General features: G+C 37.1%; 1 protein-coding gene across 2 annotated transcripts in view; it reads right to left on the minus strand.

Moving 5' to 3' along the window:
* LOC139138825 (dual specificity testis-specific protein kinase 2-like) overlaps positions 1-25,220 on the minus strand; it is an 84,914-nt gene that overhangs the window by 57,624 nt on the left and 2,070 nt on the right. The gene's annotated exons all lie outside the window — the stretch shown is intronic.

The raw sequence follows: 25,220 nt of genomic DNA on the forward strand, positions 1-25,220 counted from the left end.
CCCTTTGGTAGAATCATCAAGATAAAATCTTTAATACATCTGACAATAACAGCTCTTTGGAAAGTTGGCCTTACAGTTTGCCGTTTCTCTCATGTGATTTGTGGATTTTTTTTAATTTTTTGGATCTAACCATCCATTGCTTTGTGATGTGTGAGCTTGTCCATTTCTCTGAGAATCTCATCTAGCCAAACACCAACTCCCTGTCCATTTCTCTGAGAATCTCATCTAGCCAAACACCAACTCCCTGTCCATTTCTCTGAGACTCTCATCTAGCCAAACACCAACTCCCTGACGGATTAGATTACCGCTCTTCAAGAAGTAATCCCCATGCCGTAAACATGTAAATTGTAATTATTAAAAACAGTTTTATTTCACTAAATCCTGTGACTTTTGGTTTCATGAAAGTCTCACACAAACAGCTGCCATCAATTTATTTCACATCAAGTTTCACACTGTACACAATAGACTCCCCAGCTATGGCTGGAAGACTCCAGCATTTATAGGTTTCTGGACGAGCCATAAAATTTAATAGATTCATCATGAAACAGATATGGAAAAAACCCACCATCATTGTTTTCTCTGTTAATTGGTCAAACACTTTATCCATGCTAAGCACAGAATGGTTCAATATGTACTGTATGTCCTCTCTCACTATTTCATCCTTTTTCCTTCTGTGCGGGGCTCTCTTTTCCATTGAGTACTGAATATTCATGCTTAGCAGACATGAAGTCATTCTCATGGGATGCACCATATACTTTGATGGATTCACAGCAAATATAAACACTGAAAGATGCAGTGACTAGTCACATTTCAAAAATTAATCTGATTGATGGGTCTACCGGCTTGCAGGTCTTTCTCATTTATCTATTTCATTACGTTATAGTCAACACAGATCAAGATGAAGTGGCCATATTCCCTTCAATAACCTTGCTGAGAGATCAAACCATTTTCAACGGGATCAACATGAGTCATTGTTTATACGTGGTCGCATCCTCAAATTCCTCTTTGAACCCACAACTATGTATCAACAGTCGCACACTGAATTTGAGCCCCTGTATCAAATTCACTGCCGTAACCTTGACCGTATAATTCTGAAAGAATTCTACTACATACATGTATGTTACACACCCACAATAAAAACGTTTGGATGGATTTCAGGACACTGGCAGAGGGGGGTGCCTCGAAAGCTTCCTCACAGGAACTATATGAGTATACATGTACTAATAGCAACTATGGTCTGGCATCATTTGTGTTATACACGACTTAGCACCAGATCACTTAGGTGCTGGCGATGGCTTAGTAGGAAATGTAGCTGTTGATCCCACGCGATATTTTTAGCGTTGCTAAATCGGTATAAAGCATTGCTGCACTATTTCCTTGGTTGCACTGTCTAGCCACTTGCCAGTATTTCCTTTGCACCAGTGTAAACATGTATGTGTATGACTTGTGTGCTGAAGTCAGTGAGCGGCCTGTCCAGGCCTCTCTCACGCCACGACAGCACTTAAGTGATGTATATATTTCACCATACCCTACAATCCCGTTATTATCTTTAGACATCAATGGACAACTTTGCAGTCTAACAAAACAATCAAAGCAATTTTACCAAAGCATTCCACTTCCTCTATGACAAGCAATTCTGTTTGAGGTCAAATATGAATTATTCTTCCTAAGCGGTATCTATCTATGTTCCATATTCAAAGCAAGTGTAATTCCAAGAATGTGACCATAAAAGCATTTCGCGTGTCCTGAAACATTGAACGTCTGGAACACTGAATGTCTACAGTGCAAGAGACAACCTACAACTTGACCAGACATGTACATGTGGGAAATTTTAGCCGTGTGAGTGTTTGAAACATGTGGCCAAACTTAGAATGACTCTCTTTTGAAATACTTTCCATTCATAGAATTCACATCTGTGTGCTGGTCTCATATTTTCCCCCATTGAAAACAAGATGCAAGTTTTAGTATATTTTCATGAAGTATCTACCTAACCATGGTTAACTTGTGGAGACGCAATGTACCTGCTATTTCAATGAGTTTTAATACGTATGTTGAAAATTTCATGCTGATCCAGTGCAATTTGTGACTCAGCGTTGTTTTCTTTATTTCATTTCCAGTTTTTTTTATTTGTTACGTTGAGGATTAGTCAACTGTAACTTTTGGTAGATTTTCCTGAGTTTCAGTTCACTGGTACAATTTCATTTCCAATTCCCAAAATCACATAAAGGTACTTATAGCAAAACTTGTCAACACAGCCTGTATATGTAATAACGTCCACTGTTGTTGACAGCGGAATTTTAGTCCGGACTAGAATTCATTTATCGACAATGATACAGCATACTGTACACACTGCATCATGTTGGCAAGGCTAATTCTTAGTATTTCAAAACATATTAATGAGAAGAATTAACGACAATGAACCTGTTTTACAGAACAAAATAAATGAAAATGTCATCAATAATAACAGCTATTTTCCCTTTACATGTAAAATTACCGCACTTCTAGCCTCCTTTACATACACTGTACATGTACAGAGATTGAATTAAAGTATGACTTATTCCAGTTTATGTCTCTAACAGTCACATTTGATAGCTGGAGACACATTACAGTCTAGGATTGAAGTTTTCACAGCACAGTAAAACCTAGACTAGGTGACTTCAGCACATATGGCCATCTCCTCATTTGACATTGTGCATGTGGAAGTTAAACCAGTAGCACTTTGCACTCATACATTACGCTAAAAATAACTGTCTGTATTTACCATTCCTGAGTTAGCGTTTTAGTCTACCGACTCTTGACAAAAAATGTACCCTGCGCCACACATCAAACTGAAAACTGCCAATTTTCTCTCTGTTTGACACATCTTATAGCAATATCAGGATTTTCATATTGTTTGTCAAATATATCAGGATCTAAATTGCAAGCAATGCTGTGCACCATGTAACTGTACATGTAGTTCCATTATAAGAACTTGTCTAGAATCTGGCATGTCAGTTTCTTGTACCAGACTTTGCAGGGTAAGAAAATGACTGGCTAAAATCTAGATCATAAAAAAGTAGAGTTTGAAGATGGCAAAACTGGCTTTTAAAGACAGAACCAGAACTGATCCCTTGCAATTGCAAGTAAACTTATTGAAGTTTTGTAAACTCTTTTTCTTGTTTGTTCTCCAAAATATACGAAAAGTTTCATATTCCTCAATAAAAAAATCCCGGTAGAGAGATAATAACAGCGAAGCCATTGTAAATTATCAACAAATGATATACATGTAGCAGGTGCTAATAGGGAACCAGAGCAAGAAATACTGGAATGTGAAGAATGTGCTGAGTCAGCACTTTTGTGAACAAGTGGACAATACATGAAAGTGACTAAATTGTTCGGCACCACTGGCCTGCTCAAAATGTTCAGCACAGAAGTTTTCAGAAAATTTACTGGAAATTTTAACAAAGTGAAATATTTTTTTACATATACAATGGCTCTCCAAATAATTCATGAATACAGCTTCCTTGGCATTATTACAGTACCTACTGAAAGTGTACACATCCCAATGTGTGTTACATATTGCTGTCAGGTTTTGACAAAACTGGAACCTCTTTGCAAAATCATCTTTGCTGTAAATTTGGACAAAACACCCAGAAAACCTACTAAACTGCTAACTAACTACACTGTATCAGCCTTCAGGATGAGGACCTATACCAAAAAATTTTCTGTCCAACACTCTTTTGTTTCAGGACATATCCACAGCATTTTTCTAATGAGCAGGAACAAAAAACAAATGATATCTTAAAGTCATTAGCCACAATATTTTTCAAATGGGCAGGAACGATGAACAAATGACGTATTAAAATCTTTATCACCCATGTGAAGTATCACAATAGAATATTACTAATGTTATAGGTTTGATCTCTTGATTTTCTCTGCAGCCGAGACTGAACAAGACAATCACTGAGGACACGACGGAGAGCACTGACCGCTGTCAATGGCTTGGCTCTTAACAACAATATGAGAAGGAATTCTGCAGATGACACTGTGCAGGTTACTGCCCAATCATCAACCATACACCCATTGGATGTACAGTCTATGAAACTGTCAACATTCCAATCATTGTTATTCAACACATGGAGAACGGAATTCAAGGGAAATTCAAGCTACCAGCTCAATCACAACAACTGTAATATTGTTGCAATGACAGATGATAAACAAAAGAAATGTATATTTTTTGTTCCTCAAAAAAAAATTAGCATGTACGTGGCGCCACAGCGACAAAGTCATTGTGTACTCAAGTTGATAAAATCTGATTTATAAATGTATGAACTTTTTATTTTATTTACCAGACTTCCAAAATAAATGTATGTTTTTTTATTTTGTGACGTTAATCTTGTTCACAGCTGTATCTGCAATTATTGAATTTTTTTATATCAATTTTGTTTTTTGCAAGGCTCACTTTTAAACCTTGTTACGACTTCACTGGATTAATCTTTTTTATTGAAGGATCAGGCAACTTAACAACAGAAATTGTTGCAATAACGCTGTTTGCAGTTGCAGGTTTGTTACTCAATGTAGCTGCACATATGGGTTATCAGACACACCACAGTTTTATATGGCAAAGTCCTGCAGTAATTGGAAAGCTACAAAACCACTGAACTAGCAATTTGCATCACATGCTGAATATGCCTCACATTTGCTTGCCATTCATCGCCAATTTCTGGGAAGATGTAATGTTTATCGACAAGAAAGTCACACAGCTGCAGATGGGATGAACCCCCTCCCCCCACATTCCCTTTAACAGTCTTCCACAACGTTCAGAACAGAGCCAAGATAGCAATACACCTATACAATGTACATGTATATCATACTGGACAGTTCTACTAGGCACAGTACTGGCATACTTAATGACAAACATGTACATTGAATGTCGGTTTTACTGTTTACAGTTTGATGTAAGTCATTAAAATTTTGTGAAAAATGTACGTTGAAAGCTAAAAAGAGACCAAATGTTGCACACATGTACCGGCATTTTTGCATAGGAATAACTGTAGAGCAGAACAATAGTACAAGAATGTTTCAATGACTGGCCTTTACAATTGTACCATAGTGATTACCATTTTAAAGCGTAGCTGTACTTGTGCTGTACATGTACATGTTCTATTCAATCCATGAGAAGTACAAGATTGATCAAATGTTAATTTTTCTCCCCCACATGTAGCTGAGGACCACATGTGGACATACAACATCAGCTCTTAGAATACCCTGTGTATATGAAAACGTGCTGACTATCACAGCATACCTACTGCAAATACTTCACCACAATTGACTCAAGGGCCGTACTTGACATAAAAGTTTCCACATTTCAAGGCCTGAATTCTGCCATAAACTTCAAGAACACTTTTTTGCTCTTGATGATAGCTTAAGTACTTTAGAAGTCTTTCACCAACACCATCCGGCACTACAATGTGATTTCTAATCTTCCCGGACATTTTCATAGAAAAAAAATCTAACAACCAACATGATATAAATTACTGGTATCATACTGTATATACTATGTTCAGTGGGAAAATGACTGCCTGTCTAATTTTCAAGGCCCCGCAAAGACATACACCTGCTACAAGATATCAAATCTTACATAATGGTACAGCTCCATGAGCTGTAAACTGTGGATGTGTTTTCCAATAATTTTGTTCAATCTGTACAATACAATTCCTGGTATCACTGCCAAAATTATGTACACATGCTTGGTGTTTAACAAGTCGACGAAGGCAGATAGTGTCTGATGTTATAATTGACAACTAAACTGAAATCAGGACTACGATTTGTCTTTCACCACAGTACCACAAATTGTGTACAATTCATTATGTTGACATACATACATGCAGCTAGTACTTTGGTATTTCAACAAGTTCAGGTGAAGAATAACAAAACATTATTTTTCTAACTGAACAAAAACAATAGAAATATTATCTTATGTTACAGCTACTGTCTCTTTCACTGTCAGAAAACAAAATTCCAAAATATGATTCATGTCAGTTGGTTACATTGCCTGAATGCATTCTGTTTACAGTTTCTAGTTCATTTCCTACCAGACTATGTGTGCTCAATCACACAATGAAAGACAATACACAAAACATGTACATGATACTTTTAATAGTAACTCTGAAGTGGGCGTGTGAAAATTCTCAACTGACAAATTCAAAGTATTCCAATTCATGAAATGAATCCACTGGTATTTATGCTGTTTTGAACATTTTTATGAAAATTCCTTTGAGCAGTGATTCTAACAATACAATATCACTCTTTAGTCAAATACAGACCTTTTAGATTTTCCAAGGATGGCTTACATTTATGATTACCATGATACAATTATCAAAACCCTTTGAGCACCAAAGTCAATTTTTGTCTTCTTTATAAAAAAAAATATAGCCCAGTCAATTTTTCAGATTTTTGCCAAAATTTTGGTAAAAAAATGGGCCAGTGAAAAGTGAAGTCCATTTGGTCCAAAAGTATCAAAAATGTTACAGAAAAATTCACAAAAATTGCGAAAATGTTGCACTAAAATTTTGGTGGAAAAAAAATTATAGCATACAATGCGTTAATAATTCTCTGGCCCACAGCAGTGGAAACAACTTTTTCTGAACAGCTGGGCACAGACTCTGCTCACAAGGTTAAATGTCTCATACATCAAAATTTCCACATTTCCTGAAGAAAAGTGACAAATTTCAGCACGGTTCCTGTACAGCCGTCCCCAGACTCATAAATTGTAATTCTAAACTGGGAAACTTACAACGCTTTTCATACAGGATACGAAACACACCAACGCAGTTTAATTTAACTTTCATGAAGACCGGTTAGAAGCACGTATTTTTTTCTGATACAAGGTGTCAGAATCTTTCTGTCCAAATGATCATTGGTGAGCAAATACAAGAGCATTTGATTTCACAATTTGTATCCCATTAATATTTCCCTCTGTTTCATTCTCTCAGTCATGAGATTTTTTATAGATTACGATTCTATCTAAATTTTGTCAGTTCATTCTCCAAAAGGAGTTCCCGTTCAAACTTACCTTTTTTCAACGTAATTATGGGGGCAAAACTCAATGACATTGTGATTCAAGCCTGTTGAACTTCACACAAGTTCTGTTTTACCTACACACCATCCACTCAATGACCCTTGGTAGTCACAGCCCAATGTTTATTCTTGTGATATCAAATTCACACTTGAAGTAGACACTGTAGCCTGGTCAGCTATGTCAAACCAGAATTTGCAGGATTTCTTGCTGAGCCGTAGAATGCTGGCTTTCAGCAGGACTCAACTTGGCCACCACGAGAACTTATTAATAATTAATGAGTCACCAAGAGATGTGAGACACAGATGGTTTTAGGAACCATTTGAAACAGACTTTCTCCCAGGAGACTGAAATTTCTCTGCCTTGGGTCATTAAATTTTGAAAAGGTCATGTAAGGTCAGATTGTGAACTTTCTGTGACACTGAACAACTGGATCAGGCCAGTTTACTGTTGTTTGATACCACTGTGAACACTGTGTCCTGACATGAACTCTACCTCACAAGCTATGACCATGTTTTTGTGGAATGAACAATGCAAAGGAGTGGGTTTTTTCTTGTGTGATTAGTTTCAACTTTCCTCATTTTAATACAGTAACAGTATGCTCAAGAACTTTTGGGATTTACGGTTACCCTTTGAGGTGGAATGCGTTTCCGGTACGCACATTCAAACTCTCAGACTTTTACAATTGTGTTTTGGTCAACCATTTGTGAGGACTCATTTTTGAGCTTCTGAAATAATAACTACCATGGAAGAAAATTTGACACACAACTACAGAGGTGTAAATCAAAATTTTATTTTACTGCATAGAGTTCACACAGGGAAGGCTGCCATTTTGAATTTCAAAAATTGGTAAATATTGAGTAATTTTTTTCTCCTGTACCAAAATTTGCAGGTTGACGCCAGATTTTTTTCTTGATTTTGATAGAGAAAGGTTGCAAGTTTGCTTGAGAAAAGGTTAAGCCAAAGTTCAAGTCTTTCATTTTCAAGGTAAGAACTACTTTAATTAAACAAATTTAGGGAATTCTTGAACTTTCTAAACGCATCTGCCCAAAAATTTCTTCCAGGACATTGAATTGTGTCAAATTTTCTTCCCGGGTCTGCAAAATTTGCTCAGAAGGCAAAGTGCAGAACGTAGATATTGTACTGACATAATTTACACCACTGACAACCCTCATACAGTTTTCTGCCGTACTTGGAGGCGCAAAGTGCTATTCAACAGTGGCACAAAAGAATAACTTTATTGTCGCACTGACTTCGAATGTTTACCTTAACAAGCTGACAAGGAGTTTTTTGAAAGCAAAGCATTCAAAGAATCATTGCAAGGTTCGGGAGGTTACGCCACAGGTATGACATTACTCTCTGTGGTCCATACTGCCCATTATTTACACAGCAAACAGCATTGCTAACAAGGAAAACAAATCCATTACTTCAGCCATGCGCTTTAGCTAGCAGACAGACTACTGCATGTGAATTCGGTGGCCCTCCTTTTTTTCCAGAATGTTTCAAGGAAGCAAATGATTTTCTTGGAAATCAGGAGCCGAGAATTATTGTTCTCTAATGCTTGATGCAGCGCAGGAACAGAGGATGTAACATATTGCTTACCAGGAAAAGCAAAAGTTCAGGAATTATAAACTTGAATATTCATTAAGGTACATCACATGCCTTGAAATTGAAAGATTCTAACTTTCACTCAAACTTTTTGTAGCAAACTTTAAACTGTTCCACAACTAAAAAGTATGGGTCACCGAGCAACAAGAGAAGCAAATTATCCACATGAATATTTACTGACATTGCAACTCAAAATGACTGCTATCCCTGTGTTAACTCTATGGGGAGATTTTCACAAAAATAAGGCGGTAAAAACTTTATTTATTCAATGACCTTCAAAATGAGCCCCTACAAGTGGTAGACTAAAAAGTTCTTATGAAAGTTCGAGAGTGCGAATATCTGTCAACAGGCTGCATTCTCCCCTTATACATACCAGTATGACTCAGATTTTCCCTTTTTTTGAGGCTATATGTCCCAGTATTACTGTCATTGGAGCTCTTGATTACACTGAAACTTTGGTTTGCTATTTTATAGGTTGAAATTTTTTTTGTCTATGAGCAGGCATAAACACATAAGTACATTCAATATTTCATACATGTTACAGTTAGACTTATTTTCGCATTTTTTTAATCCTTTTAAGGTGGCAGATTTCCACTGGGCATCCAAGCTTTAGCTCATTCTACTGACATATAAATATGTACATGTTAAAATGCAAGAAAATACCAGTTATTCTGTCATCTTGTCGAAACTTTCATAAGACTTGGCACGAGAAGCCATCAAGAATTGAAAAATGTACACAAAACATGGTATCAATAAGACGCTCCACTTGGTTTCAAGGTAAAATAGCTACAGTATACCTTTCCTTAAAAATTCTACATGAAAAACTGCCAACTCAGCAGGGTTTTTTTAAATATCTTTTTATAAACAGAGACCTTGTACCACTCTACTAGGTCGGTAACCCTCTTCTGTCTTCATGTGTTTGAAAATCACTTGTATTGGAACATTTAAGAAACCTGTTCTAAGGTTAGTCAACTCCCTCTTTTCCTGAAGGCTGACAGTGTACATGTAAGCTGCATAAAATCAAACAGCACATTGTATTTCCAGGCGACAAATCCTAGAGCTGGCTTGTATTGCCAGGAACAGTAATAAATTTTCTTATCATTATTTAAAGGTCACTTGTCATTATTTACAGGGCATGTAGCTGTAACTTTTGATAATTTTTTTTAGTATTTGTGTTTTGTATGTCAATTGCAAGTTCTTGTTCTACTCCCCAAAGCTTGTTGAAACACCAACTATTTAGCATGCCAACACATCCTCTATGCATGTATTGAATGCACTGTTATTGTTATATTTGATTTCTAGTCCAGATCAGAATTCACTTGCCAACAATACCATTGCAGTCTGTACGGTACATGTACAGGTTGAGTTGCAAGCTGAATACTGTGTATATCAACATGCTTTGGGAAAGTAGAACAAGAAACTGCAGTTCACAATAAGGTACATGTACTTGGTGCCTCTAAAATGAAAAACTTATACTTTTGCTCAAAACTCTCCTCAAGCAAACTTTCAACCATTTTCTTTCAAAATCTTGAATAAAAATCAGGGGTCATCATGCAAATTTGGGTAATAGAGACAAAATTACTTAATATTTACAAATATTTTAAATTCAAAATGGCTGCCATCCCTGTGTTACCTCTATGCAGGAAAACTAAAATTTCTGATTTTCACAAAACTAAGCCAGTGAAAACTTTATTTACTCCATAACCTTCAAAATGAGCCCCCATAATTGGTAGGCCAAAACAATATTGTAAAAGTTTGAGAGTACAAATATCTGTCCCTGAGGCGCATTCTACCTACAAACACAAGAAACAAAAAAAAAAATGAAAAGTTACAGCTGCTAGCCCTACAAATGTGCTAACTTCTATCAATGACACTGAAACCATGCAATCACAAAAATGGCATAGCTTTGAATTTTGATTCTCCATCCCTCTTTAACCCTTTTCCTGCCAGACAGTATCACTTCCCCATCAGCCAAGTCAGTAAAAAGCGGTATTGAGCCAAAACATGACGTATTTTCACCCACTTGGCTTGGCCTGTTATAGCATCTTTAGTCCAAAAAAATCAAGTTTACAGTATTTATGTTTTCAACAGCTTTCAAATGTACAGTATTATGTTAAAATACACATATGGAATATGTTGTGTTTCATTAATTTTAACCATCTTGACCTGATGGTGAATATGAACTTGGCAGGAAAAGGGTTAAGACTGCAATTCAGTCCAATACCAAGCATGTCTCAGAGGTGTGCTTGCAACCAGATATTACAAAATCTAGGTGGGAGCTACATCGAAGACTGAAACTCGACAGCTGGCAAGGAAATTCCATGTAATGTCCATTACGTACGTCTGGAATGTGGTAACTTTGATCCTCATGTCACTATATCAACTGCAAATATTTCTCGATCCATAATACGGCTTTTAGACTGGAGGTAATGTGGTTACCCCACTGACAAAAACACTGTAAGATGAGAATTTTGCTGCGAAAAGATGTTCTCAAGTTATGCCAGCACTACTGCTAACATACCAATATATCAATGAAGTAATGTTTGATGTATGCCAAAAATTATGCTATCCAAGTATTTTGTAATTTATGTCCTACATTCTAAATGCGCAGTGGGAGCAAATTTCTGATGGTCCATAACTAAGCATATTTCTATCTGTACAGGCAAAATAAATCACTTTTATCTTTCATTAAAACACTAGGCAACCGAAACTATCATGAGAAAAAGTTGGCACTTTTGTAGTTTGAAAACAATTGAAAGTATTTTAGCGATGATGTAATGCATTTTTTTGATATAGAAGTATTAATCAGTTGTTAAGCTGCACACGAAAGTCAATGCACTACCCTGTGGAGGCAACGTACCACTGATGCTCAATACAAACACATCAGGGTTCAGCTGGGGAGCGATCACAAATCTCTGACCCCCTAGCACTGTGGTAGTTGCTTCCAAAAGTCTGGAAGCCTTCACAGTAGTATTGGCAATAATCCATACAACTTGGAGATACTAGTATCACCCCCACAACTGTGAACTTGATAATTAGTTAATGGTTTTGTGCTTTTGTTTAGGGTGTCTATAAACACAGCTTCTTTGCACACATTAGTGATGCTGAGAAATATTTGTGCAGTTTGTCAACACAATATGCAGATATACACATCGTACCAACATACTACTGTTTTACCACAATGGAGGCTATATGCCGCTAAATTGAAGTGTCAACAAGAGCAGCAATGACCATCAAACAAATGCTGGCTGTGTTGATACACCAAATACACGTAATGGGTCAATGTACTGCAGTATTCACAGTATTCAAACATAAGTCTGGATGCAGACCAAGAAACTATGCACGAAACACAGAACACGAAAAACAATTGTTCAAGGTTTAGTCACTGTAACACCATTCACCAACAAACTTTGGTATAACCAGTATGGATGTTTTCGATGCAGCAGAGTTGGATGTTTAGACTGAAATTTTCAGTTGTGTGAAAGTGCTGCAGTACACGTACATACAATCCCTAACCCTAACCTAAGGTGAAGCTTTTTTATCCGATGACCTTAAAACTTAGAAAATGGGTGGAAGGATGAACAAGAATGAATTACTTGTCAATATAAAGTAGGGGCATCGATGCAAACACAATTGTTGTAACTTTTGTTGTATTAAGTTATTTTTGTGTTAAAAAGTAAGAACGTTTATCTGATATTTCTCCTTACAGATTGTTGAAATACATGGCATTTGCCTTGCTAACACATTGTGTTTTGTAGACAATGAATTTGTTATTGAAGACAAGGGAATTCTAGTCTGGGATGAAATTCAGCTGTCAACAGTCACATTGGATTTTTTACACAAATACAGGCTCAGAGTGGAAAGGTTGAAAGCTTGGTTCTTCTGCATTCATTTGGAAATGTAACAATAAGCACATTGATATCATGTACATACATGTACATCTGAATTTGGTACATTTTCTAGATTCAATCTATGGATACATGATGCATGGTGGAAGCCTGATCCTTTCAATATACCTTTCCCTATATACTGCAATGGACCACACTCTAATCATGGGAAGCTTTTGGAAACAGGCCAAAGTCCATCTGGAAGCTTGCTATACTCATTTTGTGTTCAGCAAACCCACAACTTTTCAGCCACAACAGAGCAACATGATTTATAGACAAGATCAAAGTCTGCTGGTAAAGGGGTTTCAGAATACATAGTTTCATTTTTTGGTGTCATAAGCATTGAAAACTATTTCTTATTTATTCGATTTGTCTCCATTTTCATCTTGTCTACAATGTGAAAATGTTCAATTCAACCCTGTCTAACCTTTTTACATCCATCACGTGGAACAGCCCCATTATTTCAAATGGTACGGCTGGATATTCATACCAGGAATTGGGGGGTGACACCCCGTGTAGGAGGTAAACCTAGCATGGAAACAGTATATACTCTGTCCTCACTACATACAGATATATTCACATCTCTGGTAAACACTTGTTCCGACTTCACAAATTCCACTACATGCAAATGACTTTAAAATATTTCATTATTCCTGCAATGCATTATCAGACACTCAGTACATGCATCAGTGTCTTTTGATAAGCAACAGCAAGGACAAGTTCAGGTCTACTTTATAATCCGCGCAAAGCCTTCCGTCTGGAGATAAAAATGGTTGTCATTGAACACAGATAAGCTGTCTCACAGACACACACATGTACAGGTAATTAAAACATTCTCAAGTAGACCCTGTGTCTGTGTATGAGACTGTCTGGCGTTCTGTACATAGATTTCTCATTCTACAACTGTAAAATCACATTACCCGGCACTGTACATAGACTAATCATTGACAAGCCACAAAATGAAATCAACTGATGTTTATACATAGGTACATGAGTATACTCAAAGGTATGAGGATGAGAAATACAAACTTCACATGTCAGGTAGGAAGTAAACCCTGGTCCAGAATGAAGAAGTATCAATCTTGCATGCATAATGAGCTGAAAACAAATATATTCTTTTCATAAATTCCCAAGATGTACAAAACTATACATATTTAATTCATTGGCAGACCAGTATTGCCATTAACCCCTAAGAAATGTTTGGCTGCAATGGGCTATGCAAAATCCATTACATAGGGGGATATGCACTTGAGGTGACTTGTTAACTTTTGTGAAGTTGTGGTCAACCCAAAAACTTTAACTTATATGTACTTGACTAAAGGTCAAGTGCTTGCAAAAAAGCAACAGATATGAATCTCAATGGACAATGTACACTGTATATACTGTGCATGATACGTTTGCCATGAGAGGTGGCCATTTCATCTAATCTGACAAGTTGACAGGTATAGGCCATTAACCTTTGACTGACATTCCTACCTACGTGTACCTATATACAAAAATAGCGTCAATGACACTGTAGCTCCCATCCTGGACTATTTAGTGTTTGTTCTCTGGTCAGATATTTGAACATGTGTGAAAGGGATAAAGTGCATGAAGTGAAAATACTTAAATGTAGTGTACTGGAGACAGTGAAATATGTTTAATGTATTTATTCAGAACATAAAATGGAAAAAATACAGAATTAGAAATATCGAATACTGTGATACAACCATTAACTAAACAAGTCATTGACAATGACAGTCCCCACTTGTAATAGGAGTATTAGTCTTAATGGGGCAGGGGATGAGGTACAAGATGTGACATCTTAAGGTCTAATATCCTATCAAAATTGGAGGGTATAGAACTTGTGGTTATTGAGATATGCATATATATGTATAATCAAGGTCAAAGGTCATTGAGGTTACATGACATTTTGAAAAAAAAATTATATTGCTAATTAATCCCTATATGCCAAAAAATCAGACCTCTAGCTCTATTCACTTGCCCAGAATTAGATGTGTGCAAAATTAATGAGGTAAAGCGTGTGTTGTCATAAGGTCTCCCATCCTACTAAATACAAAGGACATAGCACTTGTGGTTACTTATTTATTGACATAAACATATATTTTAGGTAAAAGGTCATCAAGGTCACATGACATTTAGTCAAAAAAATTCTCTCCTATAGTTATCCCTTTATACCAAAAATCAGACATCCAGCTCTATTGGCTTGCTCAGAATGAGATATGTGCATAATTAATGAGCTACAATATGTGGCATCATAAGGTGTCCAATCATACCAGATATGAAGGGTGTAGCACTTGTGGTTACTGAGTTATGGACAAATATGTATATTTGAGGTCACCAAGGTCACATTACATTTTGTCAAAAAAAATTCTCTCCTATAGTTATCCCTATATATCAAAAGTCAGACCTCTGGCTCTATTGGCTTGCTCAAAATTAGATATGCACATAATTAATGAGGTACAATATGTGGCATCATAAGGTGTCCCATCATACCATACATGAAGGGTGTAGCACTTGTGGTTACTGAGTTATGGACAAATATGTATATTTGAGGTCAAAGGTCACCGAAGTCATGTCACATTTTGTCAAAAAAATTGTATTGCTAGGTTATCCCTATATACCAAATAAGTTATCAAAACAAACCACCAATTGTATGAAACATGGGCCTAAAAATACAGACAGACTGACATTCACAGACTGGCACAGAGTGATGACATTGACCCCAAGTGTGCCTAAGGCCCATGGACAGTGATAAAGATATAACAAAAAGCTGAATGTAATGATAAAATAGTTAAGTATAGGCCTACAGACACTGAGGGTGAATATGTTACAGCAATTTGATTAGTTTCTTTTCGTTTTCTAATTCTGTGATAATTTTTAAGACAATCAAACTGCAAGGCAGTTTTAATATGTATTGACATACATGTTATCTTTTACAAGCACACAGCAAACTGTTCTTGATTTTTCATTTACAATATTTGACATAGACTGAAATACATAACATGCAACCAATATTTACATTTTGCCCATGCACCAGATACATGGAGAGATTTCAACATGCAATCATTAACTCAGAAACCCTATAGGAAAAGCAAACATTGTTGTCTTACAGAACAGCTGGTACATCCACATCTGGAGCAACTTACAAACTTAACCAATTACACAAGGATGATGACACAAGAGATAAAGTTAAACTGTGGTGAACTTGACTATTCCTTTCAAATCCTTACCTAACTTGATTGACATCTTAAACTAAAATACACTGCATGTTTAATGGCACACAAAAATACATCAGGGGTGTACCATTTGATAAAAGGGGGTTGTCTGGAAGATTGATGAGGAACATCTTTTTTATCCGATACACTGTACATTCTTTTTTTCCCACTATCTCACCTTTTCTTTTTGACAAACCTTCTGTGGCTGATTTTTTTATTGACATTTGTTTGGATTTTTTCAAAATCTGCCAGGACCCCCCCCCCCCCCCCCCCCCTCCATCACTCTTTAACATTGAAAAAAACTTTGAATATATTTGTTGGAAACCAAACCTGCTGAAATCACCTCAGCTATGTTTTCTCATTATTTTTTACCGCATTTCAACACCAAATACAGTTTACCATTTCAAATGCTTACTGAATCACAACATTATCTTAAACATAGGGCCAATGTCCCTGAAGCTACTATAGACATGGATACAAAATTAAGTATTTCCTGACTGTATGAAATCATCTCACTAAGGTCATCCTAGGGACCTGTTAACAAAATATTAAAGCTGTCTGACCAGCGGTTTTGAAAAAAACAAGCGACCCAATTTTCGACAGAGCTCTGCTGTGTTATGTAGAGAGCAACTTTTTGTGACATATGTATTGATGAAGATGGTTGAGATCTTTGATAGCTCATTTCAGGATGGCCTGACCTAAAATGGCAAAATTAGCTGCAAAAATACAAAATTGATGATTTCATCATAATTATGTATAAAAATGTATACCAAATATCAAAGCTATCACATGAGTAACTTTTGAGAAACAAATATTTTGACCAAAAACGGCAAAAATTGACCCAAAAATACAAAAATTGAAGATTTCATCAAATTTCACTATATCACACTAAGAGAACTCCCAGGAACCTGTATACAAAGGCATCAGACAAGTAGTTTTTGAGAAACACATTTTTTGACCAAAAATAGCAAAAATTGCACCAAAAATACGAAATTGCAGATTTCATCATATATTCTGTACATCATATTTAGTTTATCTGTAGGAACCTGTATACCAAATATCCAAAGCTGTCAGATGAGCGGTTTTGATGAAATAAATTTTTGACCAAAAATGACAAAAAAATTCCTTAACCCTTTTCCTGCCAAGTCGGTGAAAATCCGCTTGAAATTCGGTGTAGCTAGAAGCTGAGCAGCCACGGCCGTTATTCTCCTAAGGCGGTGGAAATCGGGCTACTTTTTGGTACCCCCTTTCCTGCCTAGTCGACGGAACTACGTGTAGCAAACCCTTGCTCACGCTAGGGGTCGTTCGAGGACGGTTTTGGGCGAGGAACGGCGTTTGCTCTCGAAATGGGTTCACAGGGAGTCCAAGGACAGGGAAAGGTGCAGAAACCTGTCCGCCAGTCCCCCACACCCGAGGGGGGCTGGTTTTTTTTTACCGCTTTTTAGCGGACTTGGCAGGATAGCATGGTGACGTTTTCTGGCGGAGTTGGACGTACTTGGCTGCCTGGCACTATACAGATTGCTGCCGAACTTGACCAACTCGGCAATGCTAATCTAGAAGGCTACCTCTTGCAAACGACTTGGCAGATATGCCGATGGTGCGAGACGAAAGTCACTTATTCAGTTGTGCGTGACTGAAAATGAGAACGTATTTTTGACGGGACGGCTCGACTTGTTCCTCCCATGGAACGGATATGAACGACTCGGAAATACCATTACAAACTGGTGTCCGACGTACTAAGCTGGGCTTCAGCTCTGCAAGTTCAAGCCAGGCAACGTCCTTCACTGCCTTGGCCGTGCCATTCAATGGACGTAGCTTTGGATTTTTTATTTATTCCACCGCCGAAGTACTGGCTCTGGTTTGCAGGCAAACGTATCCTCTTGCCGATGCATTGGTAACTACGTACGCTGTTTGCGTACAGAGAATTCAAAAGGGCACATGAGGTCAATATGCTACATGTACGGGGATAACGTCTGCATTTAGCAGGGACTGCTTTTGTTATGCAAACCAGCTAGCAGTACAATATGGCTGCCAGCATGTGGACACGTCGATGGCTAGAACAATGGAAGCATATTGCGTTGCACCCGTGCATCGCAAAAGTGAACTGAAGACTTGGGGGTAGTGACTGGTTATCACTGGTTAGCTGCAGCCCAAGCCATGTCGGTACAAACCCGTACCTGACTGAGGACCACTCGATTAAGTCAGTAATGAACGGTAACACTCGTAAGCCAACTCCCAACTGAGCTGGCAAAACTACGTAAAGCTGTGCTTCAATGGCTCAGCCATGTCGTTAATACAACGGCAAAAACGTAGTTTTTGTGCTACACTGCCAAGTCGTTGGAGGTACGTATTCAATTGCCCCTACCCTGGGGAAACAGGACAGGTTTGACGGTGCTTCTGCACCCTAGCACGACCCTCAGGGCCTCTGACTAACAGACGAGTGAGGTGATGTTTGTGCCTAGCGGACGTGCGTAATACTGAAGGAGTTTATTTCCGAAAAAATAAACATGAAACGGCAATAAAATGACGCACTCCCAGGGGCAAACAAAGCCGGTGACCTCAATTTTTTTCTGCAGCAACCCTTGAGCTCCTTCCCCTGTCTACGGGCATGTAGAAATTATCGAAGTCTAACACGTATAAGTACGGCTAAAACTACCCTGAAAATGGGCGATTTCTGCCAAAATGGCTGGCAGGATAACATGCAGGAGAGCCAATCTTTTGCAGGCACATATTATGGGGCGGTTTTCTACTGACTTGGGAGAATAACGGACAAGGGCGCTCGGCAGGAAAAGGGTTAAAATACAGATTTGCATATTTCATCACAATTTGAACAAATCCAAGTTGGGCTATCCCTAGGGACCTGTATACCAAATATCAAAGCTGTCAGACCAGCGGTTTTGATGAAATAAATTTTTGACCAAAAATGACAAAAAAATTCCTTAAAAATACACATTTGCATATTTCATCACAATTTGAACAAATCCAAGTTGGGTTATCCATAGGGACCTGTATACCAAATATCAAAGCTGTCTGACCAGCGGTTATGAGAGAAGGAGATTTTTTACCAAAAACGCCTTTTTTGGCACTAATTTGTATATTTTCAACAATATCAAAAATCAAAAAAAGCACAATTATTTCAGGTCAGCCAAAAGTACTTACATGCTAATTTTTCATGTAATCTGCTCAGTGGTTATTGAGATTTTCAATTTTGACTGTTTTTACATTTTTCACTTAATTTGCATATTTTTGGCAATGACAACTTCATTTGAACAAAATCTCATCTACAGCCCATCATCCATGTACACACCAAATATCAGGATGAAATGTGCAGCGGTTTTGGAGTTTTTGATGTTGACGGACAGATATACAGACATACAGACATACAGACATACAGACATACAGACATACATACATACAGACATTTCCCTAGCCTATAAGAATAGCTTCCATTGCCATATATACATATGGCTATGGGAGCTAAAAGGTTTCCACCACTGGACGTTTCAATCCAGTTATTCTGAAAACACAAAAAATAATTCTCCACACTCTATGCAATACCTGTATAGCTACAAAAACACTTTCCAGCGATAACTTTGAATGATGAAGAAGATGTCTTTTTTTTTTCATGTAACTGCCATGCATTACAGTACATAGACAGCAGGCACACTGAGGTATATGTACATTCAGAACTGTGTGAGTGGAGCCTTTCAATGTGTGCTTTGGCTTAAAACTAAAATATGTCACAAATTTGTACATTTTGTGATATATTTGTGTGGTTCAAGTAAAATTTTAATACTCAAATCTACTTTAACGACATTGCTGTCCAGATGCGTCAGATTACAAGATCATGCTGTGACGGATTTAATCTTTACTGTATTAATTAGGGTCTTCTGCCAGGGATGGAAAGTTCAAAACATAATTTCTCTTGTATATCAAAACAACAAGGTAGATGGGAAATGGAAGATATCTTTTTAATGAAATATTTGTATACCATACATGTATGCATATTCAAATGAGATAGAAATGCATGTGACAAGGGAAAATATTCTGGGTTTTTTTCATTCCTGAAATTGTGTCAGGAAGTTTTAACACTCATACAGTCAAAAACAATCGTTGCATCCTTCCTGTGTTTCCCTGTTGGAAACTGCGTCATCCAAAGAAATCGCACGGGCTTCACAACAACACCATTGAACGGTTGCAACGAAATGAAAGGTACATTGCATAACTGTAGCCGATTTGATTTCTCCTCAACACTATTTTCCCAAAGCACAAAAAGCAAACCAATGACCATGAAGCCGTGGCTTTGCAAACTCCGTTCCCATTGTAACGTAACTGTTGTTGTCTTGCAACAATCAGACAGCCTGTTGGATCTTTTTGTCTCCTGTAAACAGTTCTTACCGCAAAAAACAATCACAATCAAACAAAAATAAAAAAATCCCAAGAAATACAATTCATAACTGCATCCATCCAATAAAAATGATTGTTTTTGCTTTTACTGAATAAAATGCCTTACTCCTATGTCCAAACAGATAAAACGTCTCAAAATCGTCCACTTATCACTTTGTGTGATTGTTTCAAAACACCATCTGTCTGTTCAATGCACTGTCAAATTCACTTGACATACAATTGAAAGTCAAAACACTTGGCATGCAGAAATTATGTAAGATCATTGAACAAGTAGACTTGCATGGTTGTGTTGCCTCTAGCAACAATAGGAAGGCCATGAATTGATGGCCAGCAATTAAGTGGTACACACACCACCAACCATATATTATGAGATTTACTTTAGATTCCCATAATATTATAAGGTACCATTTTTATGAATTTGCATATGCATGACTCCAAAGGATCAAAATTTCTCACATTAATATGATTAATTAAATTTTTGCATATTATTACAGAACTGTGACGTCACAAAGGATCAGTTTGATTTATTGCTTTATTCATTTTACTTTTAAAGTTTTTACGTTACTGTGATGTCCTTCACTGCATAAAATCAGTCTTATTTGCCATGCAGTGACAAACAGTAAAGAAACAGATTAATATCCATTCCTTTTAAACACATACACTACCTATAGTGTACATGTAAATATACTAGAACCAGCATACCAAGAAGTACTATATACTCAATTTCCAGATTTTTCCCAAACACAAACTACAGAGTATAAACCTTTCTAGTTTTTCTCTTCCATTTCAAATGGAATATTTGACATCCACTTGCAGTAATTCAATGTCACAGATGACAGTGTAAACCATAGATATATACAAATTATATTTGCATGTCGATGCCAAACCATCATAACAGACTAGCTTTTATTGTTTTATTAGTGTACAGCAATTGGCAAATTGTCGCAAACTGGGGCACACACCTAATTGGCACATTTCACAGCTTAAACAGCCAACCACCGATGATGCCTACTTGTTCAGAACTGGAATATCATTTCTCAGTTTTACTCTGTTATATGTAATAGGATTGATTAAAAGGAAGTACCCCCGAATTGTGAAAGGTCTGACTCAGGAATTCTGAATTATATCGTTGTCTCGGCTTTCACTTCAACATTCCAGAGTAAGATTGAACTTTCTGTTATTCCGATTTGTTCTTGTACAATGCCCTGGGATCTTATTACCAGCGTGACCGCCTCTGATGTTAAAAAAAAATCATGACCAAAAAATGCAATCTGGTATAAATGTAGGTAGCGAAGGAACTGACTATGGCACCGTTGGGAGTGGATGGTACAAACACTTACCAGGCTTGCACACACATATTTCAAGAATGTGAATTTCCAACTTCCACATCTCAATCTGTTATTCATTATGTCAGCTAACCTCTCGGTTCTTCTTCTTTCCAACATACAGGACCAGTCAAAATATATTTCAAACTATGTACGACGTACGAATATTGTAAAATAAAAAAATTAACAGTACTGTAGTCTGGTTCATGGGGCTGCCAAAAACAAATAAGCCCATAGACCCTACATTTTTTTTCTACTGTCTATGAGTAGCCTTCCATTTATCGTTTATCTTGATAATAATCAAGCACTAAATTTTTTCCTATATCCTTTCATTGTGTGGTACTATATAAAACAAACATTCCACATTATTGACAAGAAAATGTTCTGAGACAACATTAACCAGACCTACAGGTATTGCTTTTGCTGTTACAGGGTCATTGCAAAATGTGTACTCCAGTGAGCAGTAAGGGGCCTGTCACTGTAAATTTTAATGCTTTTTTTCACTATTTTTGTTTTGTTTGACGATTACTTCTCCCCGACATGCTGAAATACAAATTGAACTGTCAACACACAATCTAGATGTGTAAAATGCACTGTTATTGTTCGCAGTTTAATCCTTGTCAAGACCAGAATTCTACTTAGCAACAATAACAATGCAGTTTACACATATACAGACTGAGCTAGCCAGCTCCAACCATCTATCTCAACCTTCTTTGGGGAGGAAAACAAGAAATTTTGCGGTTGACATTGAAAACAAAAAAATAGCAAAAACTCATCAAAAGTTACATCTGCAGTACCAGCACTGGCTCTTTTAATTTACTGACATCGATATAAACACAAGACTAATTTTTCATAATGAGCCAAAATTACCAGTACAAAAAAGATAATTAAAATTAAATTAAAATTTCTGGATGGTTCAAGAGTTTTTTGATAAAATCACCAAGACTTACATATTTATCTACAATACAGATAGGAACAGGCTGAACTCCACCAACAACACACACACACTACCACACATTACACACATATAATAGCCATCATTTGGAGGACACAGTCAGGATACTGTGTACATTTTAAAATCTTTACCAGGGTTTATAACATGGCATTAACTTCTCCCAGGAACTTCCAGATTTCAAACTGGCTGTTAGATCTCCCTATCTATTTATGACTTGTGTCCTCAATATTTGTTTGTTTTGTGGTTTAATTTATCAGTTTACTGTTCCGCTGTAGTAAAGGCGGCATTGTTTCAAGTCTTCTCCCAAAAGACCTACATATCGTTCACATGAGTCAGTTGTTGAGAGAAACGGCTCCATGAACTCTGTAACTCATGAATTACAGGGTTTGGGAGGCAATTTCACAAATGAAAAAAAATTGACCATCCGACTCATAAAATTACACATAATTACATTAATCTCAGAGATTATCAACAGCGCTCTAGCAATAAATCACCTGTGACTATTAACAATGCGCATAATCATACGCTTGAGAAATTCTGATTGAGAGAATGATTTGGCAGTGTTCAGCAGTGAGCAATCGCACTGAAAATAAGATTTAGGAGTGTGTTTGCCTGGGGACCTTTACCACTGGGCTTTGCTTCCAGAAACACATGCCTGACTTGCAACCAACGAGTGACATGCACATGCAAGTCTGAACGGAAAAACATCTGCAATAATCTGGCGTTTGTCGGCGAGGAGAAAATAAAACTTGCCATAAGAATGTTGCCACAGGAATGTGCACACGGTGCAGAAGCAGGGATCCGCAGGGTTTGCTTGTATATTATTATTGTGAGCTGGCACACACTGTGAAAAATATGTTGCCCTGTTCTGCATCGTGACTAAAATCATGACACTCGGGTGACTACGGTGGAACTAAAATCATGACACTGTGGGGAACTGACTATACTTAAAATAGATAAACGCATTGCACTCACTTCCTGGAAAAATAACCGCACGATAATTTATAGACCAGCTTTTACTCATACAGTTGATTCTGAATGCTATCACACTTCTAACGTTGATATGCAAAAAATGAATTTTGTCTGATATTATTCTGGACTCACAAAAGAATTATGCATGCGAGAGTACTGGCGACACACATTGAAAATATCAGTGGTACGTTGTCACTACCTAAATTACGATAAAAATCACAATTTCACAATTTATACGCAGTAAATGAAGACAATATACAAGACACAACCATAAGAGTTTTGACGGCCACATCCAATATTCAGTACCAAACCTACAATAAGAATCAGCCATGCCCAGTTACATGCTATCAATTGATATAATGAACCGATTTAAGAAATGGTTGATAAAATACCTGTGGACTGGAAGGAACTATGCCTTTCCAAAATTACTACAGATAAAAACAGACACCAGTGTACACTGTACATTGCTTGAATTTCTGGAGAAGTCGGGGAAATAAGACAAATGAATGGGAACTTCACAGAGGTGTAACAGCCCCTCAAAAGAAATATATTTTCTCTGGAAAAAAGGTTGGCTTAAACTTTCCAGGAAACAATTTCCTTCTCATGGCTGCCACCAAAGGGAAAAAAAATTGCAAAATCATTATTCATTTTTTGAAGTACAAGAAAAGCTGCAGAGTTGGTGGGTTTTCAGGTGGTTCAGGTTTCACTTTTAGTTTGATTTGGACACACTAGTTTCATTGGCTACAAGGCTCTGTAAATGCAAATCATGAGGGCCTCTTGGCTTTAAATTACCTCATAAACATCATTTCTACGTGTGTACGTACGTATGTATGTACTCAACCCAACCAAGCCAATCCCACTACACACACCACACTACTGAACCTATTACTTATGGTTTGTAGCAAAGTGGTAGGACAAAAACTGAAAGTCATCATGCGCAGTTCTCACATCAAAAACAATCACGTCGAAACCACATAAAATGGTAATAATCGTTATGTAATAAAAATCCTAAAAATTAGACAAGCAAAATTTACATAATTTGCAGTTACACCACCGTACTGGTAGAACCCTGAGCAGCAGCTTACAGAACATTGACCCTTCTAAACAAGTCAACAGTACTTAGCAACAAGACCACAAGTACACAGTCACTGATAAACCCTTGGACTTGATCAATCATGTCGAAAAAGGTTGCCATATATTGTTTGACCTTGACAAGACCACAACATATTTTCAAATGCATGATTTTTAACTTTAGTCTTTTGCAAAATAATCATCACTGCATGGAGGTTTCATGCCTAGCCTTTGCCAGAAGGCAAACAATGACAGATTATTTTTATTTCTGGTTACCATTTAAATAATCAAAGTTTGCACTCTTGAAGACCGCACCCTCAATGAAAACACATCAACAGAGATAACACAACTTGAATTTTAACTTGACCTATGGTACCCTGTACAGTCATCAAAGGTATTACTAAACCAAAGACCTTGCATACATAGTGTTCAACACCACAAAGTAAATCACCATTGCACAATTATTTATTTATTTATTTATTTATTTATTCATTTATTTGTTTGTTTTTGTTTGTTTGTTTGTTTGTGTGTGTGTTTGTTTGAATGTTTATTTGGTTCTTCTGGCATTTATCCACATTGTTACTTTACCTGATTTTTGCAATTTTTTCACTGATAAATACATTAACATTTGCTATATACAGTATTAGAACAAGGGAAGGTCTAGCCTAGAATCCCTACAATAAATTTGCCACACAAACCAAATGACTGGTGACGGCCAAG

Source organism: Ptychodera flava, chromosome 8 (genome assembly GCF_041260155.1).
Source record: "Ptychodera flava strain L36383 chromosome 8, AS_Pfla_20210202, whole genome shotgun sequence".
NCBI lineage: Eukaryota > Metazoa > Hemichordata > Enteropneusta > Ptychoderidae > Ptychodera > Ptychodera flava.